Source organism: Balaenoptera borealis (assembly GCF_965194805.1).
Source record: "Balaenoptera borealis genome assembly, chromosome: 12".
Classification (NCBI taxonomy): domain Eukaryota; kingdom Metazoa; phylum Chordata; class Mammalia; order Artiodactyla; family Balaenopteridae; genus Balaenoptera; species Balaenoptera borealis.
Genome location: NC_138869.1, coordinates 23,285,653 through 23,305,519, shown reverse-complemented (window position 1 = coordinate 23,305,519; position 19,867 = coordinate 23,285,653). Strand labels below are relative to the sequence as shown.

General features: G+C 40.7%; 1 protein-coding gene across 12 annotated transcripts in view; it reads right to left on the bottom strand.

Annotated features, from left to right (window-relative positions):
* The window catches only part of FOXP1 (forkhead box P1), a 599,574-nt gene that overhangs the window by 380,096 nt on the left and 199,611 nt on the right, over nt 1-19,867 (bottom strand). Inside the window, exon 4 of one of the 12 annotated variants that reach the window (XM_082346186.1) lies at nt 11,243-11,873. The exons of the other annotated variants lie outside the window; for them this stretch is intronic. The gene's annotated coding sequence lies outside the window, so the exon portion shown is untranslated. The remainder of the gene's footprint in view (nt 1-11,242; nt 11,874-19,867) is intronic. 12 annotated transcript variants of the gene reach the window in all.

The window sequence follows — 19,867 nt, the reverse complement described above, 5'->3', positions numbered from 1 at the left end:
GTCAGTCTGTGGCAGAGACTCGCTAAATGTTCATCAGATCTCTTCCTTCTTCCTGGGCGTACACAGCTGGGATGTATTTCCAGTTAGGTGGGTCCTTGCGGCTGAGTTATGGCCAAACAGATGGAAGTTGGTATGTTACTTTCATCCTGACCCAGAAGCCTCTGACCCAACCCTAATGCCCTCTCTCTTCCCTTGGTTGTGAGCTCAGAGGTCCAGGGCAGAACTCCAAGTCCTACAAGATGGTGGAGTCACTGGGTGGAATGAGCCAAGGTCCCTGAAATACCACGTGGAGCAGACCACCACACTTGTTCCCCACCAGCCACCAGACGGAGGTGCCTCACAAGTACACCTGCACTAAGTTAAGCCTCTGAGACTCAGGAATGTTGATTACATTTGCCAGTTTATATCTCTTACCCAAATACACAGACCTTTCTGATTTCAACCTGGTTCCAAACTTATACTTGAATTTCGGAAACACCATACAGAAATTTGCAAATTTGGAAAAATCCCTGAAGATACGTTATACTTGTGATTGTTTGCTCCTCTAATTAACCTAAGGGTAGAAAGAAGAAAGGGAACAGGCAGCTAATATGTTCCCAAAACATGTCAGGTGTATCTTTCCTTACTTTATCTTCACATGGCCCTGTGAGGCGGTCCGATTCCCATTTTATGGATGAAAACACTGAGCCTCTAAGGAGTGAAATACGAGCCGACGCCAGGGAATGTAGATCCGGTGGACATTTTCTTAGTTGACTGCCTCTTGGCTTTTAATACCCAAATTCTACAGGAAATGCTTATTTCTAAGTCAAACGTTTTTGGTTGTTGCTTAGAAAAGAAAAAAGTCCATGACATGCTCTAAAATGTAATACAACATTTTCAATTAAAAGCATGAGGAGAAAGTGTCAAGTTACAATACAATCGGTAGAATGTCAGAAACTTCTGTAGAGGTTTTGAAAAGCCAGCAACAAAGGGGGTGTGTCGCAGATGTTCCTGGTGATAAAAAAAAAAAAAAAAGCCACATTTCCAAAAAAAAAAAAAAAATGCATGTTGAGAGCATATTAATTGTTGAGAAATCAATGTTTTAGACATTTTTACATTCTTAATGCAATGGTTGTTAACTATATATAAGGCGTTTTACTATACTCTGGTCATATTTTAGAACAAGGGCTGGCAACCTTTTTCTGTAAACGGCCAGACAGTGAATATTTTAGATGCTGCAGCTTTTGCAGCTGTTAAGTTCTCTGTGGCAACTATTCCACTCTGCCACTTCAGCAGGAAAGCAACTAAAGGGGATAAGTAAACAAATGGGCGCTGTGTTATGATAAAACTTTATTTACAAAAACAGGTAGTGAGCTGGATTTGGCCCCAGGGCCATAATTTGCCAACTTTTTTTTTTTTTTAATTTCATCCCTCCCCCCCATTTTTTGAAAGTATAATTGACTTATTATATTAGTTTCGGGTGTACAACAACATAGCGATTCGATATTTTTATATGTTACAAAATGATCACCACCATCATTTGCTACCTTCTGCCTTAGCAAATTGATTGGGGGGTTTAACATACTGACACATAACACATTATGATTTCTCATGTGTTAAATAATGGGAAATAGTAACACTGTAATGAAAAGAAAAAGCTGATTTTTTCTCAGCCAGCAAAATCAAGTCCCTGTCTTAAGGTAATGGAGGCAACAGTCACCTTAAAGTGACCTTATAATAAATACTTCTTAAAAAAAAAAAAAAGTAAAGCAAAATAAATAATTTGTAGATTTAAAATGTCACTGGAGGAGTGAATGCTGGAAGCAAAAAATGACAACCTCTAGAAGTTTCAAAATCAGGTACAAAGTCTCCCCACATTAGAACCAAACAGCTTTCTTGGATTTGGAGGACGTTCTTTATCAACCAATTTCAGAGTGGGAGCTATGTGTCCAAAGATAGAATATGCCAGAAGAAACGCATCAAATATATTCTCCCGTCATTCTCCCAAGAATGTAAAGTTGTTGTAACAAGGTTTTAGTTCACTTTTTTTGGGCGGGTGGTAAAGCTCACAGACGTAATACAGACAGAGAAATGCTTTTTTTAAAAAAATCTCAGTTCCCCATTCATGTTTTATTACAACAGTGAAGTACACAAGATGGTTTGAGACATAAAATGGATAAATTGTATGAATTTGTTTTACGTAAAATGTCAATCCCAACAGAAAAAAAGCAAGTCAGTGATAGCCCAGTCTGACAAAGGAATATTTTGTAGCCATTAAAAATAGTTCCAGGAGTAGGGAAATGTGTACAGACGCTTGTTATGATGTGACATGAAATAAGCAAGATAGAAGAATCATAGCTAAAGTACACTCTTAAACATATGCATCAAAAAAGAAAAAAAAAAAAAGGAAATGGACAGAGAGTTTGCCTTGGAGGAAATGGGATTAGCTGCTATTTTTCTTTACAAACTTTTTGTATTTTTGATTTTCTAAAACAAAGCAATTTCTCAAATACCGGTTATAGAATCTGAAAAAGCTATCTGAACTTCAAAAAGAAGAAGACATTCGTTGTACATTTACTGACACTCATTTATTAATGGCTTTTGATTGCCTCTTTTTCAGAACAGGAGAGTCTTGAGAGCAGAGATTCGTGTCATCTCTCATATCCCAAACATGGTGTTATAGCATCTCACGCACTCAATTAACATTCCTTGAAGCAACTGAATAGTTCACCTTACTTTTAAAAAGTCCTCTTAATGAGATTCTATAAATAAATTAAATTTTTATACTTTAAGCCTTCAAAAAAAAAACAAAACAATTTTGTTGAAAGCATTTGATCGCTTGTAGATTAGAGCTGTAAATCAGTTGCCTGATGCAAAAATTGCACTTTCTCTCCTCTTTCCTTTTCCCATGATGGCACACAATAACTTTGTCTTTCAGTAACTTAAAACAATTCTGAGTCATCGGCTCCTTAAAAACAAAATACATCTTGTTCAAGGAAGCTTGCCATTTCATAAATATTTACCCCAATGCACTACGCTGCTTTGAAGCGGGGATGGTGAGCTCCCGATTGACAAGTAACTTCTGAGCAGAAAGAGGGAGGAGACCTCTCATGTCAGCGAGGAAAGGGTGTTATGCTGTCTCCACATTCACTCTCTGCTGTGGAGGCTCTTCCCCACCAGCCAAAAAGCACACGGCAAAGGCAGTCATCATTCATCACTGTTTTCTTTCTCTCGGTCAATCTCTGTCTCACACACACACACACACACACACACACACACACACACACACACACACACACACACACGCATACTCACCCTGCACTCACCCTCTCACTCCCCGCTTGCATACTTTCAATGGCGCCCCAGTACTCTCAGGGAAAGAGATCAAAACCTGCACTTGGCCCTTAAAAGGCCACTGGAGATCTCTCCAGCCTCCAGCTCAACTACACATCTCCGCTGGCCCTGCTCAGCTTCTCACTGGGCCTCTGTACTGAGCTAAAAGGATAGAGGAAGGAAGACTGAGGACAAGATGAAGGTTCCGGCTTCCTTCTTGAGAACCACCGTGGTCAAGAAGACAGTGGGGAAGAAACATCTTTTTTTACAAAAAAAAAAAAAAATAGGCATCGTCAACACTTTATTAATATGTTTTCCTCCACTTAATGTATCACGATAAATTTCCCATGGTATCTTCTGGATAGAAATAAACTGAGATGAGTACACAAAAAACTTAAGCCCTAAAAGCAACTTCAGTTTTCTCCTTAACACATACCCATTCGCCCAAGGGTTGTCTGCAAGCCCACAACAATGACAAGTGGGAGAGATTTTGTTGGTTCTCACCACCAGGAAACTCTTTTCTCCAAACTTGTCCACTCCAGGGGGAAGAGAGAAAGGGAGAGCCAAATGCAGAACACAGCGAGGTCCCACCATGGGAAAGCCAATCTGTGTGCAGTCACACTCGCACTCGGGGTAGAACATTCCATCCTACAGTGGAACATATGCAAGCCACAGCTGGCTCATCAACAAATCACCCTGCCTAACCCCACAGGAAGATGGGCTTTCAGTTGGGAATGAAATGAAAGACATCTGCCTCATGACATGCAAAAAAATCAAGGCCCCCTGAGGACTATCGCTCTTCCTGATTTCTGGGGGAACAAGGGTGTTTATTAATGAGCAGCTACAAAAAGAGGAGGCGCTATGCTTCATTGTGATCAAACCTCAGTGGCCCAAACCAAAGCAACATATTGTTTGGGACTGTCACATGATAACTAGTGCCATTTCATTTTCCTCTTCCTGGGCACACAGGAAGATTATGTTGCCCTGTTTTCCTGACTCTTAGGTTGGGACCATGTGTCTGATTTCTGGCCCATGGGATGGCAGCAGAAGCAAGGTGCACCACTTCCAAGCCTGACCAAAAAATCAACTGCGCTCCCTGTTCTTCATCCCCCGAGACCGTGGAGACCCCATGTTCTCGTGGCAAATACAGGATGGAGAAGGTTCCATGGGCACATACAGACAGGAAGGGAGCATGACATACACCTTTATTGTTAAGCTACCAAAATTTGCAGGTTGTTGGTCACGGTAGCTAGCACAACACAGCCTGATTAATACACGTTACACCTTATTACAGTCTTCATTAGGGTTTCCTTGAATACACACTTATTTTTGGCTTAGTCTCCACCATGGGACCATGTCTTGATATTCTGTGTATCCCCTTTTAGAAAAGACCTACCACCATGTCTTCCAATAAATGGTTGCTGATAGAGTGACAAATGACTAATCAATTAAGAGGGAAAGCATTCACGTGACAGTTAACTTTTTCAGTAATTACCCTGGGCCAGATATGACAAATGAGTACTTTGCTCTCATGAGGCCCACAGGAAACAATACAAGCAAGTGGGAAAGATGAACACACAGATGTGACCTAAGCACAACAGGTCAGAAAAGGCTGCATGTTAGAAATGATCTGGAAGCCTAAGACATTAAAAAGATGAGCAGAACTTAACCAGGGAGGCGGGGCTGGGTGGAGGGTGAAGGGAGCGATTCTATGATTCTCTTGGTCAAAACAGACAAACACAAACACCGGGCCTGAAAAGAATCCATCTTCTGTCTTCTACAATGACTTTAAAAATACAACGTGGGAGTATCACGACTTCCAAACCAAAAAATGAGGCCAAATACATTGACTAATACAGAAATAAAAGAACGCCATTACCCCCTGCTAAGTGTCTCAACGGTGTAACTTAAGACAAAACACTTGTTTTTCTTCCACCGACAGGGAGAAAGGAGTGGGTTAGTCACACTCAAATTGCTTTTCTAAATTATCTGACAAAATAATAGCAGGAGAAACGAGGCAGTTCACAGACCGCACCACTATTCCTTCTTAAATATTCATTTGTCTCCTCCTTTCTATAAATATCAGAATGATCCCTCGAAAAAAAAAAAAAACCACAAAAAAACAAAAACAAAGTGGGTTTTGTTTATTCTTTACACCCATAAGCTCATGAGGATAGAGCACTTAGAATAGGGTCGAGAGACCCAGCTTCTCATCAGCACGGGATCGGCACTGAGCTGTCGCTTTTAACTGGGTCCCCTCATCTGCAGCCTGAGAACAGGGGGTCTGGAGAACTGGAAAGTCCTTTCCGGCACTAGTATCTCATAAAGGGGTTTTCAAACTCACATGCTCATCACGATCACCTGGAAGGCTCATTAAAACAGGACTGCTGGGCCCTAACCCCAGAGTTTCTGATTCAGTAAGGCTGCGGTAAGGCCAGAAAATTTACATTTCTGCCTCCAGATGATGATGCCGCTGCAGCTGCTTGGAGGACGGTGCCCGCAAGTCCTCTGCTTCCAAACTGCCTGTCTGTGCACATCTGGACGCCCAGGTGGAAGACAGTCTTCTCCTAACCAGGACCAGCCGAGTCTGTCTCGGGTGGGGACTCTTTCAGGGTTCCTTGCCCAACCTCTGGGGACCAAGACCTTAGCCTCTCTCCCAAGGAAGTCTACTCTCAGGAAAATACCTGAAGCTCTGCAATCCTGTCCCCAGCAGCCGTCCATGTGGTTTGTTCTGACCTCTGAGTCAGAAGTGGCTGCCTTCGAGGGCTTTGCATCAGTCTCAAAAGAAGACCCAGCCCTTTGCCATGTCATGCAGGGCCCAACTTCCAGCTCCAACCTCTCCCATACCATTCCCATCCACCCACCCTTATTCCTGCTAATGACTTTCTGTTCCCACACCATACTCTTACTAACTCTGAGGCTTAGGCGTCATCATTCGCTCTGCCTAGAAAGTTCTTCCTACAGCTCTTTGTATATGGAGATCATTTGTAACCTTTAGACCTTAAATCAAAAACCATCTCGATTCTGAAAACTCCTAGTCCTAAAACTATGAAAAAAAACCCAAAAAACAAAAAACCATCTCTTCCATGCTGCCTTCCCTGATCAGACCATTTAAATGACCCTCTCAAGGTATGGGCCATATACCGTTTCCTTCATGTATTTTTGTTCTATGTAAATACATTGCTCCTTCATTCCATTATTGACTCTCTCGGCCTCCCTCCACTCAAAGGCAAAGTCTGTGAGAGCAAGGGTCTGCTGTGCTCCCTTCCCCTCTCCGCAACCCTCACACAAAACACAATGACTGTCCTACGGCAGACACGCAAGAGATATTTGTCGCGTGCAGGAATGACTACATTAATTATCCTATTCTGTCTTTTAATTTAAAAAAAAAACCTAAGGAAAAGCCAATAACTATGAGCTATAATATCACAAGTTCCAGAGCCCAGAGTGATGCGTAATGGCATGTGACAAGACTAAAGTTACAGGAACGAAGCATCTGTGCCACAGTTTCAGGCTTGAGAAACTGAAGTGGGTCCAGGGCTGGGGAGATCCTTGGTCATACATCTCAAAGCACCCCCAAGAGGCCTGCCCTGTCCTCTACAAGCCATCCCATATCATTTCTGCAAGGCTGGGTCCATAACCCCTAGACGTCTTGAACTTCTTTCTAATGTCACCCCATTCCTGCTGCCAGGTGCAAAGGCAAAGAAAGTTCTTTGCAAGCTGAGCTCCCCTACTCTGGTCGACTCTGAAAAACCACTTGTAAGTGGTATATGTTAACCACAGTTCGTAATTTTGTCACAGGTGTTTGACTAAAAAGGGGACAAAGCCTTTTAAGATAGTCTGCCTCTGTTATGTCATTGTGTATATTGCGCGCCACACCTACAAGCTAACACAGTCCTTTTGTTCTATGCCATGGCAACCAAGAGAGGTAATGCTGCATAATTTTGCTAGGGGCATCCTATAGGCTCAAAAATGTGCACGCCTTGGAGGGGGTGGTGGTGGGATGAATTGGGAGATTGGGATTGACATGTATACACTAATATGTATAAAACAGATAACTAATAAGAACCTGCTGTATAAAAAAATAAAATAAAATTCCAAAATTCCAAAAAAAAAGTTCGCGCCTTTACCAAAAAAAAAAAGTTAAAGTAGAATTTTAACACAACTTGTCATAACAGCTGACACCCATACACTGAGGAGGAAATCAAATGATGTGAGTTGTACCTGGCAGTTCAACAGAATACAGGATAAATACTTTTCACAAGGCAGCCAAACCATCGGTGAGAACTTTTCTATAATTATTTTTTAAAAATCGTTAACATCTCTTAAGCTTTTTACCAGCCTGGTGGGGTGAAATCAGTGCCAATTCTGGATTGGACACTAATTTACTTATTGTGCAGACTTAGAAAAGTCATTCTGTGAAACACACTGTAAGGAGAAGCTTCATGAATTCAATTATTCCAAAGGTTCTTTCCAGTCCAGACTCTTTGAATCTATGACGTAGTTTCTGGGTTTCCACCTTAGGTGGACACACACAAGGAAAAGGGCCAGCTCACCTCTGCCCCCAACCCCCCCGCCCCATTATAAAACAAATACTGTGAGAACGGCCAGCCTTTATCACAAGCTAAGGTGTGGGGTGGCCATACTCTGGTTTCTTGTATCTGTTCAAATAATGTTATGTTTCCATGTACTGCAGGAGGGTGAGCTGATGTAGTAATTACCTGTTACTCTTGACAAGTAAGGTAATTAATGTAGCAAAATACCACTGCAATGTGTGTAAATTTAGACCACCATAATTAAAGCACCCGTCTGTTCAACAAAATGTTCAATTAAGAAAAAATATTGACGGTGCACATTTTTGGAAATTAGAAAACGTATGGAATGAATGAATGTCCCTTAGCTGACATCCGTTTCTAGAATGCTTTCTCAGCAGGGAGCACGCATAAAGGGTTATAACAGAGTAACTTCCACTAAAACACAGAATATTTTTGTACATATACTATTAAGACAAGAGTCTCTTGTGGAAGTATGTTATTGAGCATTCTCATTCTATGTCACATATGCAAGTCAGAAAATGAACTTCAGGAGGATCTGAACCCCCAAATGATAGCAAGTAGCAAAAAGCTGAAAAGTTATTATTGTGCAACAACCCAAGTAACAGGGCTGCCCTCAAGTATCATAACCTGACAGTACGATTACCTACTTGCCAATATTAAAGAGCTACAGATACTAAACACACCCTGGGCAAATAAAACAGCTGCCAACTTCCTGGCACTCCTTGAACAGAGAGACAATGGTATCAAAGTTTGCTTCATTATCTTTTACTCTGGTTTCTTCCTGTGTCTACCAGTCATTTTTTTTTCTTTTATTGAAGTATAGTTGATTTACAATGTTGTGTTCATTTCTGGTGTATAGCAAAGCGATTCAGCTATATATATTTATATATATGACACACACACTTTTTCAAGTTCTTTCCCACTATGGTTTATTACAGGATATTGAATGTAGTTCCCTGTGCTGTACAGTAGGACCTTGCTGTTCACTTGTTTTGCATACAGTAGTTTGTATCTGCTATTCCCAAACTCCTAATTTATCTCTCCCTCCCCACCCACCCCCTTTCCCATTTGGTTTGTTTTCCATGTCTGTGAGTCTGTTTCTGTTTCAGACCCAAAGGTTAACACGCTGAACAAGAAGCCTACCTGGTCCTTCACTTGAAGGAAAGCTGATGTCCTTGCTAATCTGCTTGAGAGCATCTCTAGCCACGTAAAGAGTCAAATGCCCAAAGAAATTAAACCAGAACTGCCAGAAGACAGAGGCAAAAAGAAGTCATCAGTTACCAGGTCAGGAGAAAAGTAGTTACCTCTAAATTTGATCACAGAAAAAAAAAAAAAAAAAAAAAAAGAGCTCACTGATATCTACGTGGAGAAGTGGGAAACGAGTCAGGGGTTCTTTTTGAGAAGGAAATCCCAGGGGTTTTTCTCTTAATTCTTCTACTCAGATAAATTCAGAGGAAGACACAACAAGTTGGCCTAAGTAAAGAAACATCTAGAATCCAGACAGACTAAACAGTGTGATATGGGAAAGAAACACTATATGATTTCAGTGTCACTTAATGATGTGTACACTTGCTTTTAGTCTTGTTTTCACATTTTTGTATAGTATATCTTACCTTGGGAGATAGAAAAATCTAGAGAGAAGTAACTAAAAGGCACATTCAAGTGACTTCACAGTTTATCATATTAAATTAAGCCCTAAATGTTCTATATCTGAGAACTTGGATGTATCCCCAAGTAAAGAATAAAAAGTACAAGGAGACATTCTAGATCAAAACATGATGAGGAAATGAAATGGTTTCTCCAACTAAAATACTCTGATTTCGCACTTGGAAATAATAACAATGATCTTAAAAGGACGAGGATGAAGAAATCACTTGCTCTAGCTGTTGACAAAAATAAGGCTGGAAGATCACAGCACGGAAGAGGATTTTGTAAAAGTATCCTCAGAACTTACATTACCTGGCGGGCACTGGAGTATTAACTTCTAAAATGAACTTTTTTTTTTAGAGCGGAGGGGGTGAGGGAATGAGTGAAATAGGTGAGGGAGATTATGAGGTACAAACTTCCAGTTACAAAATAAATGAGTCACAGGGATGAAATGTACAGCATGGGGAATATAGTCAATAATAATGTAATATCTTTGTATGGTGACAGATGGTAACTAGACATTTTGAAATGTATAGAATTATCCAATCACTATGTTATGCACCAGGAACTAACATAGTGTTGTCAGTCAATTACACCTCAAAAACAAATAAACATAGAAAAAAAGAACAGATTTGTGGTCACCAGGGGTGGGGGAGGGGTCTAGGTGGGGGGGGGGAGGGGGAATTGGATGAAGGTGGTCAAAAGGTACAAACTTCCAGTTACAAAATAAGTAAGCACTAGAGATGTAATGTACAACATGATTAATATAATTAACACGGCTGTTAGATATGAAAGCTGCTAAGAGAGTAAGTCCAAAGAGTTCTCATCACTAGGCAGAATTTTTTTTTCTTTTTCTTTTTTTTTTTGTATCTCTATGAGATGATGGAGGTTCACTAAACTTACTGTGGTAATTATTTCATGATGTATGTAAGTCAAATCATTATGCTGTACACCTCACACTTAGCGTTGTGTGTCAACTATATCTCAACAAACCCGGAAGAAAAAAAAGAAAATAGATTATTTGTAAAAAACTCTCATAGTTAGAAAGGATGCTAAATCTAATTATGATAGGGATGGGGGGAAAGGGGAGGCATGAACTGAGGATCTGATGCAAGATTCATGGAATGCAAACTAAAATTTCTGTTTCTCCAATGCTGAATGAACCATCCAAAGAAGACAGGGCAGTCAATACTGTTCTTATTCACTGGTTGAATTTACGGAGGATGAAACCTCCAAAAGCAATTATTTCAAAGGTTACATTGGATGGCATCTGATGGGCTATGTAATATTACAAAATATCACAAAAGCATTTCACATCGATTCTATCACTGCATCCTCACAAACCATTGAGATAATAAGATTAATTCCATCTTATAGACAAGTAAAGTAAGGCCCAGAAGCAGCAAACTGGTATGGCTGAGTTCCCAAAAGCTACTGTACTGGAACAATTTGTTCTCCTTGGAATGGGATAAATGTATTCCTTGGCACTACTGAATCAATTCATAGACAGTATTTGAAAAATATGTCGCCTTAGTACTTAAGAGCTGTGACTTGCATCTTAAAATGTGTACCTTAAAATTACCAGAAATACTGGTTAGTATGTTCCAAAGCAAATGGTAATGTAAATTATCAGTATAAGTTTTCCCAACACAAGTTGGGAAAAAGTTCTGATTCCAAATTTTGTACTTTAGCCATTTAGTTAAAAAAAAAATCAAAAAGAAACCAACCTGGAACTGGAACTTGTGATCCTATGAACCCAAAACAGCTTAAGTAGTCAGTTATGTCTAGAATTTGCTTTACCCCAAAAGAGGGCTCAAGGAAAACCACGCCACCATCTTCAACTTCCAACTTTATATAAATGAGTTCTTGACTTCACTTTCTTAAATTTATTTTTATTTTATTTATTTTTGGCTGTGTTGGGCCTCTGTTGCTGCGCACGGGCTTTCTCTAGGTGGGGCGAGTGGGGGCTACTCTTCATCGTGGTGCGTGGGATTCTCATTGTGGTGGCTTCTCTTTGTTGGGGAGCACGGGCTCGTTGTGGCACGCGGGCTTCAGGAGTTGTGGCGCGTGGGCTCTAGAACGCAGGCTCAGTAGTTGTGGCACACGGGCTTAGTTGCTCTGCGGCATGTGGGATCTTCCCGGACTTGGGCTCGAACCCGTGTCCCCTGCGTTGGCAGGTGGATTCTTAACCACTGCACCCCCAGGGAAGCCCCCTGACTTCACTTTCTTTTAAGCTTTTCCTCTTGACTCTTCAATGGCATTGTGCTACGGTCCTCTTTCATCTCCCAGACAGCATCTGAGAATCATGGGGCTGGAGGATGACTTTTCCAGGTCACATACATCCTCCAGATGTAGAAGCTGATGCAAGAAATTGAAAAAAGGTGACAGGTAGCAAAAGAAGGGAGGACAGAGGAGTATCTAACGATACCTGTCATATTTATTCACCTTTTACCTGTAGAAACTTGAAACTGAGCGACATGCAGAATAGATTCTTCATCCTTTTTCATTCTCAGAATTAATAAAAACCGGAGGAAAAAACTAAATGGTGTATGGGTAAGCAGGAACATCTGAATTGATGATAAGGTGTTAAAATGTGTGAGTCAACGTTTCCTGGGTTTGTTAAAGCAACTTTAACAGACTTCAGGGGGCCACAGTCACTGATGTGAAGGTACCCAAATTCTGATCTCATGTGGGCTGCACGCACTGCCTTTTTATGTAAGAGAAAATAATTTTAAATCAGACAGCAAAAACATAGAAAGGTGAGATGGACAGTGACTCCTAGATTGAAATATCCTCTACTACTTAACTTCAGCCTACGCAGCCAGCAGAAGAAGAATAATCGGAACTACTTTTATCTAATTAGGTAAATAAGTATCACAGAAAGGAAATATTTTTTACTTACTATGCACTGTGCTCAGAACTGTTTTTGCATAAGCCCATGCAACCCCCAAGCATCTGATAAACTAGAATATGTTCAATTCCTGAAGTGAGGGAGGTGATTTTTCACCTGCATCTTCAAATGAGAAAATTGAGGCTTAAAAAGATGAAATATCTTTCAGAAGGTCACAAAGTTACTAAGTAGCTTAGCCAGAATTTGAAACCAGATCTCTCTTCCCAACTTGGGTAATTACTTGACAATTATACTACCACACTTAAGAACATATCAGCTAATACTTCTGGTATAAGGTTTCCTGGTTCATGTTGATCCTGGAAAGTAAAGCAACTTGAAAAAACAACTTTATTTTCAGAAGTCTGCTTTGAAATAAAAATCATCTTTTTGCTGGTAACATGAAGATTGATTATTTTTCAGCTTATAGTAGTAATAATTATTATCCTATGACTGCTATATAGAAATGCTTCCCCAGAATTTGGTGGACTTACTTATCACAGTGTAAAGCAAAATATTCCACTATTGTTGCCATCTAAAGTCTCGTACCCTCCAGACGTTTATCTCAAGTTATGAGATGAAGCCACGCTGGTGCTAGCTTTCTAACACAGAATTCTGTCAAGAAATAACTTAAGGATTCCTGTCCAAACCATATGTAAAATAGAATCAATATAGCCCAAGAAAATAAAAAGCCTGTATTTGAGGTTTATCACTGAATGAGCCACCACAAAGCAACAGAAAGTAGTTGGATAAGGAGACACTATCCTGGGTCACCAATTTCCCTTGTTCCTTTTGCCAAGGGAGAGGAAATACTAACATCAGAAACTTCTGGAATAGAACGATGTGACACACAAACACCAAAGAAGCTACTGCTGGGAGATGAACGGGTAATACTACATGATACTGCATGACACTATCAGCAAGACGAGAGAGGGTAATGGGTTCGTTGGCAAAATATTCAAGTTCTTACCAACTTCTGGTCTACGAAGTTCTTTTCTTCTTCCAGATATTTGCTCCCTTATCAAAAAAGCCATTCTTTCACCCCCGTCCTCCCCCATCACTAATCTTGGCTGTTTCTAGCTATGATGTTGAACCCTCTCCCTTTCTCTGCCTCTTGCCTCACTCCTGTGCTACCTGTATCTTTATCTTGATGTTATCTGGGTGATGACTAGAATAACGACCGGGTAGAACCAAGAGACAAGGCATTATTTCCTGAAGTTCTCGACTTAAACCACTACAATGATTTTGGGTGGTACAGACATGACAACAAATTACACTGAATTGCATCCTTAGTTGTGTTCTTTCAAATTCCAGTGCAACCCTTCTAATTATGTCAAGGTCAAAGCCTCATTTGGGTGCTGGTCTGACACCTCACACATGCTGAGGTCCACTTTTAAAAAAAGAGAGAACCCTTCCAGCTCAATACCTTAAGAAGAAGTAGGCAACAGTCTACAGTGAGTTTTTATCATGGGTCAGCAAATGACGGTCTGTGGGCCAACCTGGCCTGCTGCAGCTGATTTTTGTAAAGCCCATGAGATAAGAAGAGATTTTATATTTTTGATGGGTTTGGGGGGAAAAAAATCAAAAGAAAAGTAATATTTCATGAAATGAAAATCAAATTTCTACGTCCATAAATAAAGTTTTATTTGAACACAGCCATGCCTGCTCATTTATGTTTTGTTTCCTCCTGATCTGGCATTACAGAGGAGGTGAGTAGCTGCAAAAGGACCATAAAGGCATGTGAAGCTGAAAATATTTATTACCTGGTCCCTTACCAAAAAGTTTGCCAACTCCTGTGTATACCATCATTCTGCCTTCATAGTATTTATTTTAGGTTACCATCGAGCTCTGGTAACTGATACTACTTTTTCTTTAAAGGGATAATGTAAAAATCTCCTTTTTAAATAGACTGGTTTATATTCCAGCAAGTGAAGAAACTTAAAGGGAAACAGAAGCTCATAAAGTATAGGTGGTATTTAGATCAAAATCAGGGAAACCATAAGCAAAGTCATGAAAAACGCCTGAGAAAGGCAGAGAAGTTTGAAAAATAAGAAACCGAGAAGATGGGTGCAGGCAGGGAGGGGTTGGGATACAAAACTAAAGACTATGTAAATAAGACATCCAGACGTAGCGATCTGTCTTCTAAGGTCAGAGTGGAGTCTGAGCTGTGGACCCCTAGTGGACGGGGGGTCAGGCAGGCTACCCAAGAACACCAGGTTGGCCACCCTCCCCATGGGGAGCAGCAGGGTCTTATTTTACATTCACAGGACCCTGACACATTGGCCAAGAATTCCTCATCTGGCAATTGGTGAGACAGTCAGTCCAAAACAACCAACGCTGGCTAAGTCAGGTAAAACAACAGCAAAAGGCCAAGCGGCTCAGCATGAGTCTAGGGCAAATGCTTCACAGCAAATATCACTTTGCACTGATAAAATATCCAGTACGACCTAAGAAGAGTCCAATAGCTTTCTTCACTCTGATGGAAATGCTTCCAAGATGCACCAAGCATCAAAGACTTCCTGCATCTTAGAGTAAGTTCACATTACCATCCACACACTTTACACTCTTCAGTGTTTGATATGCACAATGTTTATTCTTTAACAATGAATTTCCTCAACAGCTTGGCTATATTCTTTTTAGAAATTTCTTCCTGTAAAACAATCTTACATTATTGCGTTTGCCTCTCATTACTCTTACTGAATATGCATCTCTTCTGTGGCCTTTCAACTACACATTTTTCCCCCAAGAGAGAAATGTTTTTTGGTGCTTCCACCAACAACAATTTCTGTTGTTGAGTCATAGACACCATCAGTGTTAAAATTCATCATCTTTTTCTTTCCATATGATTAATGTTTTTAAAACATGCTAGTAAAACGTAAAATTTACCATATCTGAAAAAAAGCACTTGAAATGCTGGATTTTAAATTGTGGAACTAAGACCAGTACAACTAGAGGTCATTTTTTTCCCCACATCTGCACAGTATTTCAACTGGTCATCACTTCTTAGGTGAATTACAACTCAATTTATCTGCTATTGACTCAGAAGGCTGAGGTTCCCAATTTCTTTTTTAACCACAATGAACTATTTTTATCAAGTTCTAAGCACTCCCACCTACACAGACACTAAGTTTCAGAAGACTCTACCAGCTAAAATTTATTTGTTAGGAATTAATTAATACAGAATATCTACCAAATTGCCAATCAGAGCTCACAGATTGAGATATTCATGGCCAAAAGCCAAAGACAGTTTGGTTAACCCCTGAGGTGCTATCTCATGCAAATTACTGAATTCACTTTAGGCCTTTTGAAACGTAAAAAAAAAAACTGGTCAATGAGGTTTACATTTGAAGCTGTGGCCCCAGCATCCTTTCCTTCAAACCCCTCTCACAAAGAACCAAGGGACAGTTGAGGAGTCACAGGGTTCTGGGGAGGTTGACTCCACCTGGCTCTAGTGGTGGAAAAATATTACCTAGGATATGCTAATTAGTACATCCCATCTCCCTGGCCATCGGCAGAGTGGAATGTGCTGGAAACTTGTCCAATTAGAGCTTCAAGAATCTGTCCAAAAATCTTAAGAAAAGATTCCCCTTTCCTCTCTCCTGCTTGGCTTGTTCAAGTAAATCTACAGCCCAGCAGTTGCTAGGAACCATCTTATGACTGGCCATAGGGGCAGTCTAAAGATAAGTCAGCTCCACTGTGGAAAACAGAGCAAAGAGCCTGATCAAATCTCTCCTGCAGTTCACCTACTAAGGACTTGCCAGCGACCCTGGTTAAGCTGCCCGAACTGGACTTTCTGTTGCTTACAACCAAAATCCTCCTAACTTAAATACTGAAAAACTCCACGATTAGACTTCTCAAAGCCCTGGAATTCTAAGACCGCAGGCAATGGGGACCACTGCTGCTCCAGTGATAGATTTAGATGCGGTATCATAATGTGTAAAATAATCAGTAAGTGTGCATTTCGAGGGTGGTGGATATTTTTCAGAGTTTTTGTAACCCCAGGTCGGGGGGCATCACCTTGAAAACTGTGAAAGATAACAACATCAGGAAACTGCCTGAAGTTCCTCATCTAATTATAAGATGGCCATGCTGGCCGACACTATTAGGGTGAAGTGACATGAGGAGAAGAGCCGGCTCCAGGTGGCTCAGTCACTGGACATGCTTTCAGCTAGATCGGCAGAAAAAGGCACCACTTAACCATTTCATTAACATCCTTTGTTTCCAGGGGAAAAGGGAGAATTCATTAACCACAGAAGGAAGACGTGTTTTAAGAATGGCAGACGAGCAGTAAATGTTACAAGGAAGATGAGATGATCAAAGGAACAAATAAAATGCTGTTAAATATCCCTATAAAGTAGGTGTTTGTAAGGCTGAGATTTTGTTTTTTCGCCCCAGTATTCAGAGACAGACTGTTGACTTTGTATAAGAAAATAATTATCAATGAGAAGATGCTGGTACTTAGGGCCTGCACTTTGAAGGCCTCTATGCAACTCAAGGCATAACCTGTTTATTTGGCTTAGTAAAGGGGAGCAATTGAAAAGAATGGAGTTGGATGGGTAAGGCCAAAGTTGGAATAAAACCCTAATATATCTCCCCATGCAAAGTAGTCTCAGTTTTTGCTACATGTGAAGGAGAGGGAGAGGGGAGAATGGGAAGTGGTGTCTACACATGTGTACAGGTGAATAGATGATGCTTTCACCAGTCAGCACGGCAGTCCTTTTTCTTTTTCTTTTCCTCTTGTCTAGGTTTTTTTTAAAAAAATTATTATTAGAGTACAGTTGATTTACAATGTTGTGTTAGTTTCAGGTATACAGCAAAGTGAATCCGTTATACATATACATATATCTACTCTTTTTTAGATTCTTTTCCTCTACGGGCCGTTACAGAATACTGAGTAGAGTTCCCTGTGCTATACAGTAGGTCCTTATTAGTTACCTATTTTATATACAGTAGTATGTACATGTCAATCCCAGTCTCCCCATTTATCCCCCCGCTTACCCCCTGTAACCATAAGTTCGTTTTTTACATCTGTAACTCTATTTCTGTTTTGTAGATAAGTTCATTTGTACCTTTACTTTACATTCCACATATAAGCGATATCATAATTTGTCTTTCTCTGTCTGACTTACTTCACTCAGTATGCCAGTGTTTAGGTCCATCCACGTGTCAGCAGTCCTTCTTGATACACTACTTGAAATGTGGAAGACAAGGTCCCCAGCTACCCAGCTTGGAAGGAGATGGTGAACAGAAAGAGAAAGCTAAATTGCTGTTTTTAAGAAATATGAGCTGGTGACAGAAAGCAAAAAAAAAAGAGAGGCGAGAAGAAAGTACAAGTTTGGAGGTCGACACAGAAAGCTATCCAAGGACAGATTCAGAGGGGGCAAACATTATTTTAAGAACAAGCCTGTAGAACATTTCATTCTAAGTTTCTCTGCTGCAAACTTCTTAGAACTCCCTCAAGTTCAATGCCCTGTGTGAGCTGTGTTGGAAGGAAATTATGGAGAGCAGCTGATTTCCAACCCTGAGAGGAGAAAAGCACACAGCAGCGAGAAGAGAGAATATCAAGAGTTCTTTAACCAAAATCAATCATGAAAATGAAGCCTCTAGAAATTCTCATTGGAAGTCCCATGGGGAATAAGACAAAGGCTTAAGCCAATTTTATTAGAATCTCAAAAGTCAGGGTGACCTCCGTTGATAAATGACTTCTCAAACCATGATGACAAAGCCTTCAGCCATATGGCCAACTGGGGACCCCCCAGGAGAAAAGTGGATGATATCCCAAGAGGCACTGGTGTGAAGACTGGCACAATTTTGTTAAATCTATTTTCTTAAAATGAGTATCACTGTCTGTAAAGAGTTCGCATGAATTTCACAGTGTGTGGAACGGGTGGCACAAAAGCTTTTTAAGGTGTTCCAAACCATTCTAACCTTTTTTTTTTTTTTTTTTTTTTTTTGGCTGCACTGTGCAGCATGTGGGATCTTAGTTCCCCGACCAGGGATCGAACCCGCGCCCCAGTGGAAGCGTGGAGTCCTAACCACTGGTCTGCCAGGGAAGTCCCCGAACCATTGTAACCCTTGAGTCAAAGTCCCTGTAAGGAATCAAGAAGGAGAAGCTTAATGTTACTAACATGGGAGGGCAATTTTCATCAGGGTGACAGTTTAAAGAATCCTGAAAGGGAATCACTTAAGTGGCATCTTGAAAAGAAAAAAGGCCACTACCTCATTCTGCAATCCATAACACAAACAGACTTTAGCAATAACACGGCATTTCATTGGCTGTTGGGGAAAATAAATAAAGACCTGAAAGTCTTCGCTGTGAACCTTGTTAGGAATTAAGAAGAGGTCTAAAGAAGGGAAGCAAAAAAAAAAAAAAAATTCTTAACCACCATCCTGCATTGGCCAAAGCAATGAAAGCCGTGAACTTCCCAAATGCACTTCAGCAGATGAATGGATTTTTCAAAGGAGAAAAATATCACCCCACATGAAAAGTTAACACATTTATTGACCACACTCTTAGCCCATATTTCACAACATAATGGTAATCTTGCTGAATTCTGTACAATCCTATTATAGATCACTTAGCATTTACCATAGCATTTAAAGCAGCCAGGCTTCTGGGTTGGAATGCATTGGGGGGTGGGGTATAAAATTCTATGTGTTGGTCTGAACCTTACACTATCTAGAAGTAAACTCCGTCTTCCCTCTATGGCTCTCAGGTCGCAGCACTATGGAGCAGAATCGTCCCTTGTGGGTGGCTCAGGCTCCCAAGTATACATCTGTGTGCTTGAGGGAACGGCACATGCTCACGATACACATACAAATACACACAGTGATACATATGAATGTATATAGGAAGACATATATAAATATGTACATGAATATGTATACAAATATGAATATGTATAGGTATGTGTCTGAAGCATGGCCTACAAATCTGTCATCTTCAATGTGCAGAAAGGTTTTTCTTTATCTCATGAGGCTGATTTATTTCCCGGTCGCCTTCTCCAGCCACTCTTTCTTCTCCCCTCCCTCCCCCCTCACTAAACCTACCAGTCTGCCTCTCTGTACTCACTCCCTTGGCTTCAGATCTCCATCTTCAGCCCAACTACCTTCCCAGCCTTGTGTTCAATGTGTATTTCATCATCTTCCAGTAAGATTCCACCTGGGACTGACACCTGCACCTAAAATGACATCCAAACCTCGGCCTGCCCTCTCTCATCTTCTGGGAACAAGAGTGGGGAACACCCACCCGATTCTCCAATCGTCCGTCTCTTTCACACCAAGTCCAGCCAATGAAACTTCAAAGGTGTTTTTACCCCTCTGCCTTCTCCTTCCCAATCTCTTCAACGACCCTACTGAAGACTCTGATCGTGGCTCTTCAGAAACATCACCATTTCCTCTAATTTGGGCTCCTCGCTATAGTCTGTAAAATGATGACAGATGAACTATTCTGCAGCCCGGCTCT